Consider the following 14,871-nt stretch of genomic DNA (forward strand, 5'->3'; position numbering starts at 1 on the left):
AGTACAGTGATGTGGGCTTTTTTATGTGGAGGATAATTGAGATACATACTTCATAATATGTGAAATAAATTTTAGTTATATTTAAAAGGTATGAATATCTAGGTACTATGGCCTAGCCAAGTTGACACAAAATTAACCATCACAATGACCTAGGATTTAATACTCTCTAATTTACTTTCTAAATATTTTACTGTTTTCAAAATAAATATGATAATGATTATTTCCCTTTATGATAGAAAAAGTCTTGTAAACACATTTAAAACACTCAGGTGCTGGGCACTTTTCCCAAGCTCCGAATGCCCCTTTAATAGCTTCCATAGATCTTCTCACCTCCTGCTTTCTATCCTTGTTGTCTATGTCCAACATGTGTCTTTCTCTGCTCATTGTTAAACTCTTATTAGAGGTCAGCAACCAAGTTTTACTAACTTTTTGACTTTCCCTCAATCATAGCAAGTTCTTTTCTCAATAAGTAACTGTATTCATATTAAATTAAATTAAGAACTTTGCATGTTACCTCCTGTAGGAAATAGTCTTTGAAGGAGTTTTAGGAACTGGGATTTTGAGAGAAGGAAGGTGTGGAGGCAGTGAGAACCTGCATTCATTTTAGCGCAAGGATATAGGCTGATTCCTAAGGAGCACCCTGAAGAGAGGTTTAGTTGTGGGTGAGTACAGGGAGCTTGTGTTCCAGCTTCTTCGCAAAACCAACTTAATAAGATTTTCTCACTTCTGTTGAAATTGTTTAATAACTATATCAGCATTTTGATTTTCTTTAATGCTTTCTGCAGTTCCTTTTGAGTTTTAATTTATTGCTCATGCTTTAATTTCTCTTTCACTTCTTGCTAACTGTAATGTTGGTATATCTACTTAGTTTATTTCTGATGTTACCATAAATGAATGGAATTTCTATAAACTAAATCCATCTTGTTTTGAATTTCAATACAAGTTTGGAAATAATTTTCCAAAGGTGAAAAATGTTGCTCTCAAGACACAATTAAAATTTTATTTTAAAATGATGTCAACTCCTTGATATATAAAGGAAACTATGTGGTGACAATGACTTTAATACTGTGTTGTGATAGGGGGCGGAGCAAGATGGCGGAGGAGTAGGAGACCTAGATCTCGTCTGGTCTCAGGAATTCAGCTGAATAGGGATCAAACCATTCTGAACACCTACGAACTCAACAGGACATCAAAGAGGAGAGTAGCAACAACTCTCTGAACAGAGAAGCGACCACTTACTGGAAGGTAGGACATGCAGAGAAGTGAATCCGAGGCGATATTCAGGAGGATAGATGGTGGGGGAGGGGGCCTCCGTCGGCCACTTCTGGCAAGTGATAGAGCCGCGGAGCACAAAATCAGAACTTTTAGAAGTCGGCTCCGCTGAGGGACGTCGCTGCAATGGCTAAGTGGGGGGGTGGGGGGGGTGGAATCCTCCCGGGACAGTGTGGTCTCAGGACCCTCGGGGTCACAGAAAGACTGGGGGTGCCTGAGTGCGGCAGAGCTCCCAGGTATTGGAGCAGGGAAGCTGGCTGCAGAGGCAGAGCCGAGGCGCGGGCTCTCAGCTCGGGGTTGCCATAAACTGTGATCCGCGGCCCAGTCGGGCCACTGCTCTTCCAGCAGGGACCCAACAAGCGGCAGAGCCGGGGAGACTCTCCTTCCTCCCCTGGGAGGAGTGGCGTGGAAGCGCACCGCAGGGATCTGCTGGGTTTGGAGACTCCACACGGGTCCGGTGCCAGACATAGAAATGCTGGGTCACAGGCCAGGTGAGCACGGAGTGCGGCCGGAGACCAGGGAGACGGGAGTGACTGCTTTTCTCTGGGGGCGCACTGAGGAGCGGGGCCCCGAGTTCTCAGCTCCTCCGGGTGGAGATTGGGAGGCCACCATTTTCACCTTGGTCCTCCAAAGCTGTACCGAGAGCTTGCAGGGAACAAAAGCTCCTGAGAGCAAACCCGAGCAGCTTGCTTAGACCGGACCGACAAGGAAGGGGCAATTCAGCCTCCGGCAAAGACATTTGGAAGCCACGGCAACAGGCCCCTCCCCGCGAAGATCAGCACGAACAGCCAGCAAGCCAAGACCAAGTTTACTGATCAAGGAGAACGGGAGTACTCCAGCGCTAGGGGAATACTGAACATAGAATTCATGGCTTTTTTTTACCATGATTCATTAGTTCATCGAAGTTAATTTTTTTAACTGTTTTTTTTTTTTGAATTTTTCTTTTTCCCTTTTTCAACCAACATCTTATCAATCCCTTTTTAAAAAAAAAAAACATTTTTTATTTTTCATTTTCAGAGTCATATTTTATCCCTTCATAGTAGTTACCCTTATTTTTGGCATATATATATATAAGTTGTTCTCTCTTTAAAATTTTGAGATACAGTTTCTTCTAACAGATCAAAATATACCCTAAATCACTAGTGTATGGCTTTGTTCTAGTCTCCTGCTTGATCACATTCTCTCCCTTTTTTCTTTTTTTTTTTCTTTTTAAATCTTCTTCTTTCTTTTTTCAAACAACTTATCTTATCAATTCCTTTTATAGAATCTTTTATAATTTTCATCTTTACAGTCATCTTCCACCCCTTCATTGTATCAACCCTTATTTTGTACATATATGTCTTTCTTCCTTTAAAATTTTAGGAGGCACTTTTTTCTAACAGACCAAAATACGCCCAAAATCTAGTGTGTGGCACTGATCTATGCACTAGCCTGATCCTATCAGATCATATTCTGCTTTTTTTGTATTGTTCTGTTTTTGTTTTTATTTTTTTTTCTCTTTTCTCTTTCTTTCCCTTTCTTTTCCCCTGGTTTCAGGTCTTTTCTGATTTGTATACACTATATTTGCTGGGGACATTGTTAACCTGTTAGCATTTTGTTCTCTCATTCATCTATTTTCCTCTGGATAAAATGACAAGACAAAAAAAATCACCTCAGCAAAAAGAACAAGAGGTAGTACCGTCAGCCAGGGACCTACTCAATACGGACATTAGTACAATGTTGGACCTAGAGTTCAGAATCATGACTTTAAAGATACTAGCTGGGCTTGAAAAAAGCGTGGAAGTTATTAGAGAAACCCTTTCTGGAGAAATAACTAAAATCTAACCAAGTCAAAATCAAAAAGGCTATTGATGAGGTGCAATCAAAAATGGGGGCACTAACTGCTAGGATAAATGAGGCAGAAGAGAGAATAAGTGATATAGAACACCAAATGATGGAAAATAAAGAGGCTGAGGAAAAGAGAGAGAAACAACTACAGGATCACGAGGGCAGAATTCGAGAGATAAGCGATACGATAAGACGAAAAACATTAGAATAATTGGGATCCCAGAAGAAGGAGAGAGAGGGGCAGAAGGTATATTGGAGCAAATAATAGCAGAGAACTTCCCTAATGTGAGGAAGGAAACAGGCATCAAAATGCAGGAGGCACAGAGAACCCCTCTCAAAATCAATAATAATAGGTCAACACCCCGACATCTAATAGTAAAACTTATGAGTCTCAGAGACAAAGAGAAAATCCTGAAAACAGCTCGGGAGAAAAGATATGTAACCTACAATGGTAGAAATATTAGATTGGCAACAGACCTATCCACAGAGACCTGGCAGGCCAGAAAGGACTGGCATGATATCTTCAGAGCACTAAACGAGAAAAATATGCAGCCAAGAATACTATATCCAGCTAGGCTGTCATTGAAAATAGAAGGAGAGATAAAAAGCTTCCAGGACAAACAAAAACTAAAGGAATTTGCAAACACGAAACCAGCCCTCCAAGAAATATTGAAAGGGGTCCTCTGAGCAAAGAGAGAGCCTAAAAGCAGCATAGATCAGAAAGGAACACAGACAATATACAGTAACAGTCACCTTCTAGGCAATACAATGGCACTAAATTCATACCTTTCAATAGTTACCCTGAATGTAAATGGGCTAAATGCCCCAATCAAAAGACACAGACTATCAGATTGGATTAAAAAACAAGACCCATCAATATGCTGTCTGCAAGAGACTCATTTTAGACCCAAAGACACCCCCAGATTGAAAGTGAGGGGGTGGAAAACCATTTACCATGCTCATGGACACCAAAAGAAAGCTGGGCTGGCAATCCTTATATCAGACAAATTAGATTTTAAAACAAAGATTGTAATAAGAGATGAGGAAGGACACTATATCCTACTTAACGGGTCTATCCAACAAGAAGATCTAACAATTGTAAATATCTATGCCCCTAACATGGGAGCAGCCAATTATATAAGGCAATTAATAACAAAAGTAAAGAAACACATGGACAACAATACAATAATAGTGGGGGACTTTAAAACCCCCCTGACTGAAATGGACAGATCAACAAGGAAATAAAGACTTTAAATGACACACTGGACCAAATGGACTTCACAGACATATTCAGAACATTCCATCCCAAAGCAATGGAATACACATTCTTCTCTAGTGCCCGTGGAACATTCTCCAGAATTGATCACATCCTAGGTCACAAATCAGGTCTCAACCGGTACCAAAAGATTGGGATCATTCCGTGCATATTTTCAGACCACAATGCTTTGAAACTAGAACTCAATCACAAGAGGAAAGTCAGAAAGAACTCAAATACATGGAGGCTAAAGAGCATCCTACTAAAGAATGAATGAGTCAACCAGGAAATTAAAGAAGAATTAAAAAAATTCATGGAAACCAATGAAAATGAAAACACAACTGTTCAAAATCTTTGGGATACAGCAAAGGTAGTCCTGAGAGGAAAGTATATAGCAATACAAGCCTTTCTCAAGAAACAAGAAAGGTTTCAAATACAGAACCTAACCCTACACCTAAAGGAGCTGGAGAAAGAACAGCAAATAAAGCTTAAACCCAGCAGGAGAAGAGAATAATAAAGATCAGAGCAGAAATCAATGAAATAGAAACCAAAGAACAGTAGAACAGATCAACGAAACTAGGAGCTGGTTTTTGAAAGATTTAACAAGATTGATAAACCCCTGGCCAGACTTATCAAAAAGAAAAGAGAATGACCCAAATCAACAAAATCATGAATGAAAGAGGAGAGATCACAACCAACACAAAGAAATACAATTATAAGAACATATTATGAGCAACTCTATGCCAGCAAATTAGATAACCTGGAAGAAATGGGTGCATTCCTAGGGATGTATCAACTACCAAAATTGAAGCAGGAAGAAATAGAAAACCTGAACAGACCTATAACCAGTAAGGAAATTGAAGCAGTCATCAAAAATCTGCCAACAAACAAAAACCCAGGGCCAGATGGCTTGTCAGGGGAATTCTATCAGACATTTAAAGAAGAATTAATACCTATTCTCCTGAAACTGTTCCAAAAAATAGAAATGGAAGGAAAACTTCCAAACTGATTTTATGAGGCCAGCATTACCTTGATCCCAAAACCAGACAAAGACCCCATCAAAAAGGAGAATTACAGACCAATATCCTTGATGAACATGGATGCAAAAATTCTCCCCAAAGTACTAGCCAATAGGATCCAACAGTACATTAAAAGGATTATTCACCATGACCAAGTGGGATTTATCCCTGGGCTGCAAGGATGGTTCAACATCTGCAAATCAGTCAACGTGATACAATACATTAACAAAAGAAAGAACAAGAATCATATGATCCTCTCAATAGATGCAGAAAAAGCATTTGACAAAGTACAGCATCCTTTCTTGATCAAAACTCTTCAGAGTATAGGGATAGAGGGTACATACCTCAATATCATAAAAGCCATCCATGAAAAACCTACAGCGAATATCATTCTCAATGGGGAAGAGCTGAGAGCTTTTCCCCTAAGGTCAGGAACGTGGCAGGGATGTCCACTCTCACCACTGCTATTCAACATAGTATTAGAAGTCCTAGGCACAGCAATCAGACAACAAAAAGAAATCAAAGGCATCCAAATCGGCAAAGAGGAAGTCAAACTCTCACTCTTTGCAGATGATATGATACTGTATGTGGAGAACCCAAAAGACTCCACCCCAAAACTCCTAGAACTCATACAGGAATTCAGTAAAGTAGCAGGATATAAAATCAATGCACAGAAATCAGTGGCATTCCTATACACCAACAACAAGACAGAAGAGAGACAAATCAAGGAGTCGATCCCATTTACAATTGCACCCAAAACCATAAGATACCTAGGAATAAATTTAACCAAAGAGGCAAAGGATCTGTACTCAGAAAACTATAAAATACTCATGATAGAAATTGAGGAAGACACAAAGAAATGGAAAAACGTTCCATGCTCATGGATTGGGAGAACCAACATTGTGAAGAAGTCAATGCTACCTAGAGCAATCTACACATTCAATGCAATCCCCATCAAGATACCATCCAGTTTTTTCAAAGAAATGGAACAAATAATCATAAAATTTGTATGGAACTAGAAGAGACCCCGAATAGCCAGAGGAATGTTGAAAAAGAAAAGCAAAGCTGGCAACATCACAATTCCGGACTTTCAGCTCTATTCCAAAGCTGTCATCATCAAGACAGTATGGTACTGGCACAAAAACAGACACATAGATCAATGGAACAGAATCGAGAGCCCAGAAATGGACCCTCAACTCTATGGTCAACTTATCTTTGACAAAGCAGGAAAGAATGTCCAATGGCAAAAAGACAGTCTCTTCAACAAATGGTGTTGGGAAAATTGGACAGCCACATGCAGAAGAATGAAACTGGACCATTTCCTTACACCACACACAAAAATAGACTCCAAATGGTTGAAAGACCTAAACGTGAGACAGGAGTCCATCAAAATCCTAAAGGAGAACACAGGTAGCACCCTCTTCGACCTCAGCTGCAGCAACTTCTTCCTAGAAACATTGCCAAAGGCAAGGGAAGCAAGGGAAAAATGAACTATTGGGATTTCATCAAGATAAAAGGCTTTTGCACAGCAAAAGAAACAGTGCACAAAACCAAAAGACAACCGACAGAATGGGAGAAAATATTTGCAAATGACATATCAGATAAAGGGCTAGTATCCAAAATCTATAAAGAACTTATCAAACTCAACACCCAAAGAACAAATAATCGAATCAAGAAATGGGCAGCAGACATGAACAGACATTTTTCCAAAGAAGACATCCAGATGGCCAACAGACACATGAAAAAGTGCTCAACATCGCTCGGCATCAGGGAAATCCAAATCAAAACCTCAATGAGATACCACCTCACAGCCATCAGAATGGCTAAAATTAACAAGTCAGGAAACAACAGATGTTGGCGGGGATGTGGAGAAAGGGGAACCCTCCTACACTGTTGGTGGGAATGCAAGCTGGTGCAACCCCTCCGGAAAACAGTATGGAGGTTCCTCAAACAGTTGAAAATAGAGCTACCATACGATCCAGCAATTGCACTACTGGGTATTTACCCCAAAGATACAAATGTAGGGATCCGAAGGAGTACGTGCACCCCAATGTTTACAGCAGCAATGTCCACAATAGCCAAACTGTGGAAAGAGCCAAGATGTCCATTGACAGATGAATGGATAAAGAAGATGTGGTATATATACACAATGGAATATTATGCAGCCATCAAAAGGAATGAGGTCTTGCCATTTGCAACAACATGGATGGAATTGGAGCGTGTTATGCTGAGTGAAATAAGTGAATCAGAGAAAGACGTGTATCATATGACCTCACTGATATGAGGAATTCTTAATCTCAGGAAACAAACTGAGTGTTGCTGGAGTGGTGGGGGGTGGGAGTAATGGGGTGGCTGGGTGATAGACATTGGGTAGATTATGTGCTATGGTGAGCGCTGTGAATTGTGCAAGACTGTTGAATCACAGATCTGTACTTCTGAAACAAATAATGCAACATATGTTAACAAAAAAGAAAAAGAAGAAGTTAGCAGGAGGGGAAGAATAAAGGGGAGTAAGTCAGAGGGGGAGATGAACCATGAGAGACGATGGACTCTGAAAAACAAACTGAGAGTTCTAGATGGGAGGAGGGTAGGGGGATGGGTTAGCCTTGTGATGGGTATTAAAGAGGGCACATTCTGCATGGATCATGGGGTGTTATGCACAAACAATGAATCTTAAATGGTCCTCTTGTGAAATGAGTCTGAGGGTCAGCCATGTCTCTTTTCTCCACAGTCCTCATTTCCGGCACATCCTCATGTGTTGAGCATCTTGGCTTACTGACTTTCAATCATCTGCTTTCTCTTTTTGTGTTTTCTATTATAAGTATAATGGGTCTACTCTCCATTTTTCATTTTCCTTATTATTTTAATTTCTTTATTATTTTCTTTTGAGTTTTGAGAAAGTATTTGTGCTTTCCTGGACCAATTTTATTTTCTTGAGTCTTCAATATTCTGCTTATTGTCTCTGATATAATTTTAAATTTAGCTGTCAGTTTTTTCATCTTCATACTATCTTTACTGATTTCAATTTATTCTCTCTACATAACTGCTGGCCTAATTTTCCAGATGTAATACTATCTTGACTCTTGTTAAGAACACAAAATAGAAATTTTCTAAATATAGCCTCCCCTTCTCATCTTTTTTACCATTTGTCTATTTCAGAGGGACAGACTTCTCACAATATGAGCTCTTGGAACCACGAATATTTTCTGGGTATGGAGACTTGTTTCCATTTTCACGTCATTAAAGAGAAAGAACTGAAGATTTTTATATTCTCAGATTTGGCTGAAGGGACAGTTTGAGTTGAAAGCTTTCCCTCAGATTAATGTGGGTCTCAGTCTCAATCTAACAGGCCCAGAGGCACAGAGTGGAAAATGTAGAGTTATGTTCCTTGCATTATAATACTTTAGAAACTTAGCTACTTGGGGAAACAGATTACGTGGTCCAGAATTTGTTAGTGACAGTTGATACAGGAAGCTAATGTACTTCTTGTTGATGTGAATTGTCTGCCAGGCTTTGAAATGATGGTGCCTTTATTGCTAATGACAGAAGTGTCTATGTCATATGTAAGTGAGAAAGAAATGCTGCCATAATATATATTTTTAAATTTAATTTTACAGCTTTTGCTTTATTTTTAATTTGATTTATCTGATATAATTCTAAATTGGAAATGGAGAATGCCATAGCAGTAAAATATCACCTATTTGAATTAACATCACAAATGTGGGAGGGAGGTTTGTGGGAAGTTTGTGGGAAGATGTGGGAGTTTGAGAGAAAGAGTCAATTTGAATTAGTGAAAATTTCAGCATAGAAATCTTTTAAAACAAAGAAATACTTTTCAAGTATATCAGCAATTAACTACTAATAGAGTATTTTTTCAAGTAGAGGCTTCTGTGTCAATTTTTAATTAAAATCTTGCATTTGTGTGAGAATAATTTAATCTTAAAAATTATGAAAATTTAAGCTTACTCCTAGTAACAAACATAAATTTGCCATATAAATGATTTATCTTTGATATTTAAGTTTAATATAATCCACAGTAAATTATTACAGATTCTGAGATTGTAGTTGGTTCACTAAAATATATCCTATATTCAAAATATATATATTCTCTCTATATATGATGTATTTTGTATATTCTATATCAAATGACTTTCATCAGTTTAGTGAAGTCACATCTTTTAATCTAATTAGTTTGCATTATGATTTTAGAAACTTAATCTTAGAATTTGATAACTCTTGTAGGCCAACAGGGAATAATCGTCTCTCCATTTATCCTAGGGATTTTCTTTTATATTTTTTAACCACTTTTTCAAGTTTGCGTGACATACAAAAAACTGTACATATTTAATATATACAACTTGATGAGTTTGAAGCTAAGTAAACATTCATGAAACCATCACCACCGTCTGTGCCATAAACTTATTTGTCACCTCCAAAAATTTCCTCCTACTCCCTTTATTCATGATATCTTGATTCAAGAATATTTCATACAGTGGTCATGGAATTAATAGGTTCCCCCAATAAGCTCAATGTCTTCTTAAGTTTCACATGCCAGATTCTGTGACAGCGTATTCCACCTATTTCTAGAAAGATATTCTCTTACAGAGTGGGAGTTTTGAATCAATCCTTCCTTCAATGTGGTCTCCTATATCCTATATCTCATAGGAATTTCTTGATATTTTTAGGGTGGAATACATTTTTTCTAGTTTTGCTTGCTGCTGTAGGTTTCCTCTCATTTCTGGGAAGAGAAAACTAGATTCTATTTCTCAAATTAATGTTCTAACCCATGCGTTTCAAAATTGAATTTGAAGTTAGTTATAGAAGATATGTGCAGGAGGACATTTCTAAGTAGAAATATGTTTACTCTTTACTTTTCAAAGTTCAAAATTAAGCTAAGTCAACCAAAGGCTGTCAGGTTTGTTGATGTACATATTTTTCCTTTGTCAATGTGTGAGCCTAGGTCAGTATAATGGTTATTTCCTTAGAAACATTCAGGCACTTATTGCAAAAGATGGTATCATTAATAAAATTGAATTTATTGTCTAAATGTTTAATGCAGTTATACTTCTACTCAATTAATTTAGCATTTAGTATCATTAAACCACCCCCCAAAAAAAGAAAATATGAAAACACAGTTCATATCATATGTAAGTATGACTCTTTTGAATTGATTCACTTTCCCCCCATATGTGAGACTGCTAAAAGCTATAAACTCATGTATATTAACAAGATTCAGATGGCACATGCATTTTCTATTTAAGTTTCCTCATGTCAATAAGCTATAGAAAAACAAAAAATGTTCTTCCTATTCTGTAACTGATTTTCTTTTAGTAATTCTTAAGAACAGTTTTCTTTTTTTAAAGGAACTTACTCTTTGCCTAGACCCAGAGAATTTTAGGTCAGAAGAGACGTAGATGCCAATTTTTTAAATTTTATAAATGAAGATACTAATTTTATAAATGAATTGAGGAGTGGAGTTTGAAGAGGAAACCAAGTCTTTTGATTCAAAGTCTTCAGAACTCTCAAAAGAGAGTTTATGTAGTTCAGGTTAAAAATAACCTTTGATCAGGATTTCTTCAGTTGTGGTCCTATTGGGTCTGCAGATGGGCTTCAGGATGTGTATGAACTCCTTTATATTATAGGAAATTGTGTATGTATCTATATGTATCTGTGTGTGTACTTGAGTGTATGCATTTTTCTGGAAATGCTTTCATTAGTGTCTTAGAAGTGGTCTGTGATTCTCCCAAAGGTTAATAAATACTGCTATATATTAATAAAAGATCCCATAATAGATAGTAAAAGTTAAAACAAATTTATTACAATATGGAGGGAGAAGATTTAAATAAACAAAAAGTAAGTTCAGAAGGCTCAGTATTCTAAAGTCACATATTTTTATATGGGAAAATAAAGAGAAATAATATATATACATTAAATACTGCACAGGAATTGATAAGGTTCCCTAGCAGGTATTTCTGATGATTAGCTTAGTATTCAATTATATACCTGAAAAAAATCCTCTTAATAAATATGAAGTGAAGGGTGCCTGTGTGGCTCAGGAGGTTAAGTATCTGCCTTTGGCTCAGGTCAGGATACCAGCTTTCTGGGATCTAGCCCAGCATCAGGCTGTCTGCTCAGCAGGGATTCTGCTTCTCCCTTCCCCTGCTTCTTGCGCTCTCACTCTCTATCTCTCTCCCTCTCAAATAAATAAATAAAATCTAAAAAAAAAAAAATTAAGTGAACAAAATGTATTTATATATCCCCTTTTATTAATTTATAAATTCTGTTATCTTTTTTTAATTTAATTATCTACAGTTAGTAGGGGGTGGTTCTTCTTTAATCTTTTAAAAGGAGAGGGAGAGAGAGATGGAGGAAGAGAGGAGAGAGATATTTCCTATTTCTTGATCTCATTTAACTTTTGGCCTCTATGAAAACCTCATGGCTTAAAAGAAAACAGCAAACAAATTATAAAAAACTTAGTGTATATTAATCCTTCTGGGACAAAGGTTCATAACATATTTGTTATTCACAGTAGATTTCACACCAACAAAAATTTAATCCTCGGGGCGCCTGGGTGGCTCAGTCGTTAAGCGTCTGCCTTCGGCTCAGGTCATGATCCCAGGGTCCTGGGATCGAGCCCCACATCGGGCTCCCTGCTTGGCGGGAAGCCTGCTTCTCCCTCTCCCGCTCCCCCTGCTTGTGTTCCCTCTCTCACTGTGTCTCTCTGTCAAATAAATAAATAAAATCTTAAAAAAAAAAAAAATTTAATCCTCAGTCCCAAATAGTAAACAAGAATTTCTTACAGTCTGTTGTGGTATTCCATTAACAATTCATATAATTCATATTGTGGTATTCCATTAACAATCATGGTTAATGGAATTGGTCAGTATACACCCTCCATTGAAAATCACTTCCTGTTAATATTCCTGCCAGTCAACTTGTAGTCAGTCATCCAACTGTTTTTAATACCTGTGTCCTTGTGTACATTCACTCAAAACTCCACTCTCCCACAGTCAAGATTATGTTTATAGTAAAAATGATCAAAGATGGCTTGTCAACCTTCTCTGGGTGAATAGCATATTATAATTTTCTTACAAAATACTTCAAAACAACAGCTATCTGAAATATAAATACATTTCGGAATGATGAGAAGCATAAATACAGAAATTCTTCAAAATGATAGCATTGTGTACTAGGCAACGTGGGAAGTAATTATCCAATTGACATTTATAATGCCTTATTTCCTATTCCTCCCTTCATAGTTTAGATAACTTCCTAAAGTTTCAGTTTAAGTTTTAAGAGCAATGAAAATGTTGAAAATGATTTAAAAAATTATTGTGTTTTATATGTTTAACATGACAGTAAGAGCTAATACTTCTTAAAGGATTATATTACATTATGATTAGTGATTTATGTAAATTGTTTCCTTTAAGGCAGGTATCATTATTTGTATTTTACTTATTATTTTATTAGGTTTACTTATTATTTTAACAGGCTCAGAGGGATGGATAAAACAGTTTCCGAGTGCCCCTCACTGGTAATAGGAGAGGCAGGATACACTCTCACAGTGGAAACAAGGTCACCTACAAGAGAAATACAAAATTGGTTCTTAGCCCCATTAACATAAAGGGCAGAATTGCTTATCTGTGTTTAATTCATTAAATTGAGTTTGTTGGTGAAATTGGTGCATAGCAGTATGTCAAAAATTGCGGTAATGGGGAATTTATTTTGCCTTATGCTTAATTTCTCACTTCTGTTTATCTTCTCTTCCAGCAAAGATCATCAAGTGGCAAATAGGTCAAAAGCATCTTTATTTGCAAAAGCCCTATAAAGCATGTTTCAGCAAATTTCACACTGCTAAAATTAACAATGAATCAAGTAAGTCTTTAGTATTGATTTAATTTATTCTTAATTTTGCTTAATGTTGATCACTATATTGGCAACTGGTGTCAGAAGGCAAATGTTAGTGTTTAGTGACATTTTGCTTGTAGAAATATGGCTATCACACACTATAATGCGTGATTTTATAAAATAATTTTACTTTTTGGTTAGTGGGATCAGCTGAACCAAGGACTATATAATATGTATGGTACTGGTCCATGGGCAGAAAGTTTTAATCTTTAGATCTTTTCAGTTATCTCTCAAATGTAGCTTACAGCAGGTGGTCAGAAGGGTGAATGAAAAAATTTGAATTCATTACCATTCTTGGGGGAAACAAGTGCTGGATCTGGTAATGATGATTGAGAAACACAGAAGATTTCTAATTTTATAGTATATGATTTTTATTTTGGTTTTTAGTAACGTATGGGAATTTACTATTTTTTATTTATGTGTGCTGAGGTAAGAACCCTTTTAAATTATTGTACATAATATGTGTGCATAAATATTATGACCATTAAATATTATTATAACTAGTTTGAGCTAATGGCTACAGTTTCAAATAAACACTAACCTGTCCCAAAGATCTTTAAATATGCTTCTATGTTCCCTTTTCTATTTGCCTTCTGAACAATGAACACAAAATTTAATTGATGTATTTTTATTTTTATTTTTTTAAGATTTTATTTATTTGACAGAGAGAGACACAGTGAGAGAGGGAACACAAGCAGGGGGCATGGGAGAGGGAGAAGCAGGCCTCCTGCCAAACAAGGAGCCTGATGTGGGGCTTTGCATGATCCCAGGACCCTGGGATCATGACCTGAGCTTTGCAAAGGCAGACCCTTAATGACTGAGCCACCCAGGCGCCCCTAATTGATGTATTTTTATATGTGTGGCTAATTAGTATGTGGCTGAAGAACAGGAGTGTGCTGCTTGCAGTATATATTAGTGCCTCTGCCACTTTTCCAAACATTAATAAACATTTTAATATTTCATAAAGCAGGCTCTAAATTATGAAAAATAAATCTGACCACTATTAATACCCAATGGGACACATTAAAAACAGGGGACAACGTGAACTACTATGTAGCTGAGTACTTAACTCAAAAATCATAATTTCTTAGTGATGTTGGTGACCTCAATGGCGCTTAAGAGAGGGCTTGGACTTTCTAGAGAACTGGTAGGTCATGAATTTGAGCAATGTTGAGAAGGATAAAAATTCATGCTCAGTTCAGCTCACTAGTGAATCAAAAAGAAGCAGTTGCAGAAGTTGTCTGAAAATCATAAGGTCTGACTAATTCTATGCTTTAATCCATCATATGTCAGGATTTTCTCTGAGTCTTAATACTGTATCACTGTTTTCAATCATGTCTTGACAAGTGCCAGGAAGGAGGGCAACACATGAACAGGAAAACATTTCAACATACATTTGTTTCTAAATTGCAGGCAAAAAGCTGAATATAATGATGATGCTTCACTCATCTTCCAGCTCCCCTTTACATAGGAATGTTTATGCAAGGATATCTCAGAGCATTGTGAGTATAATTCATAATCAGTGGGTTGAAACTGAATATTTAAGTGTATACATGGGTATTCGAGTGTTGGAACTCATAAGGTTGAATT

Source organism: Eumetopias jubatus, unplaced genomic scaffold (assembly GCF_037043125.1).
Source record: "Eumetopias jubatus isolate StellerSeaLion01/CBP00866 unplaced genomic scaffold, mEumJub1_p1.0 scaffold_6, whole genome shotgun sequence".
In the NCBI taxonomy this organism is placed as follows: domain Eukaryota; kingdom Metazoa; phylum Chordata; class Mammalia; order Carnivora; family Otariidae; genus Eumetopias; species Eumetopias jubatus.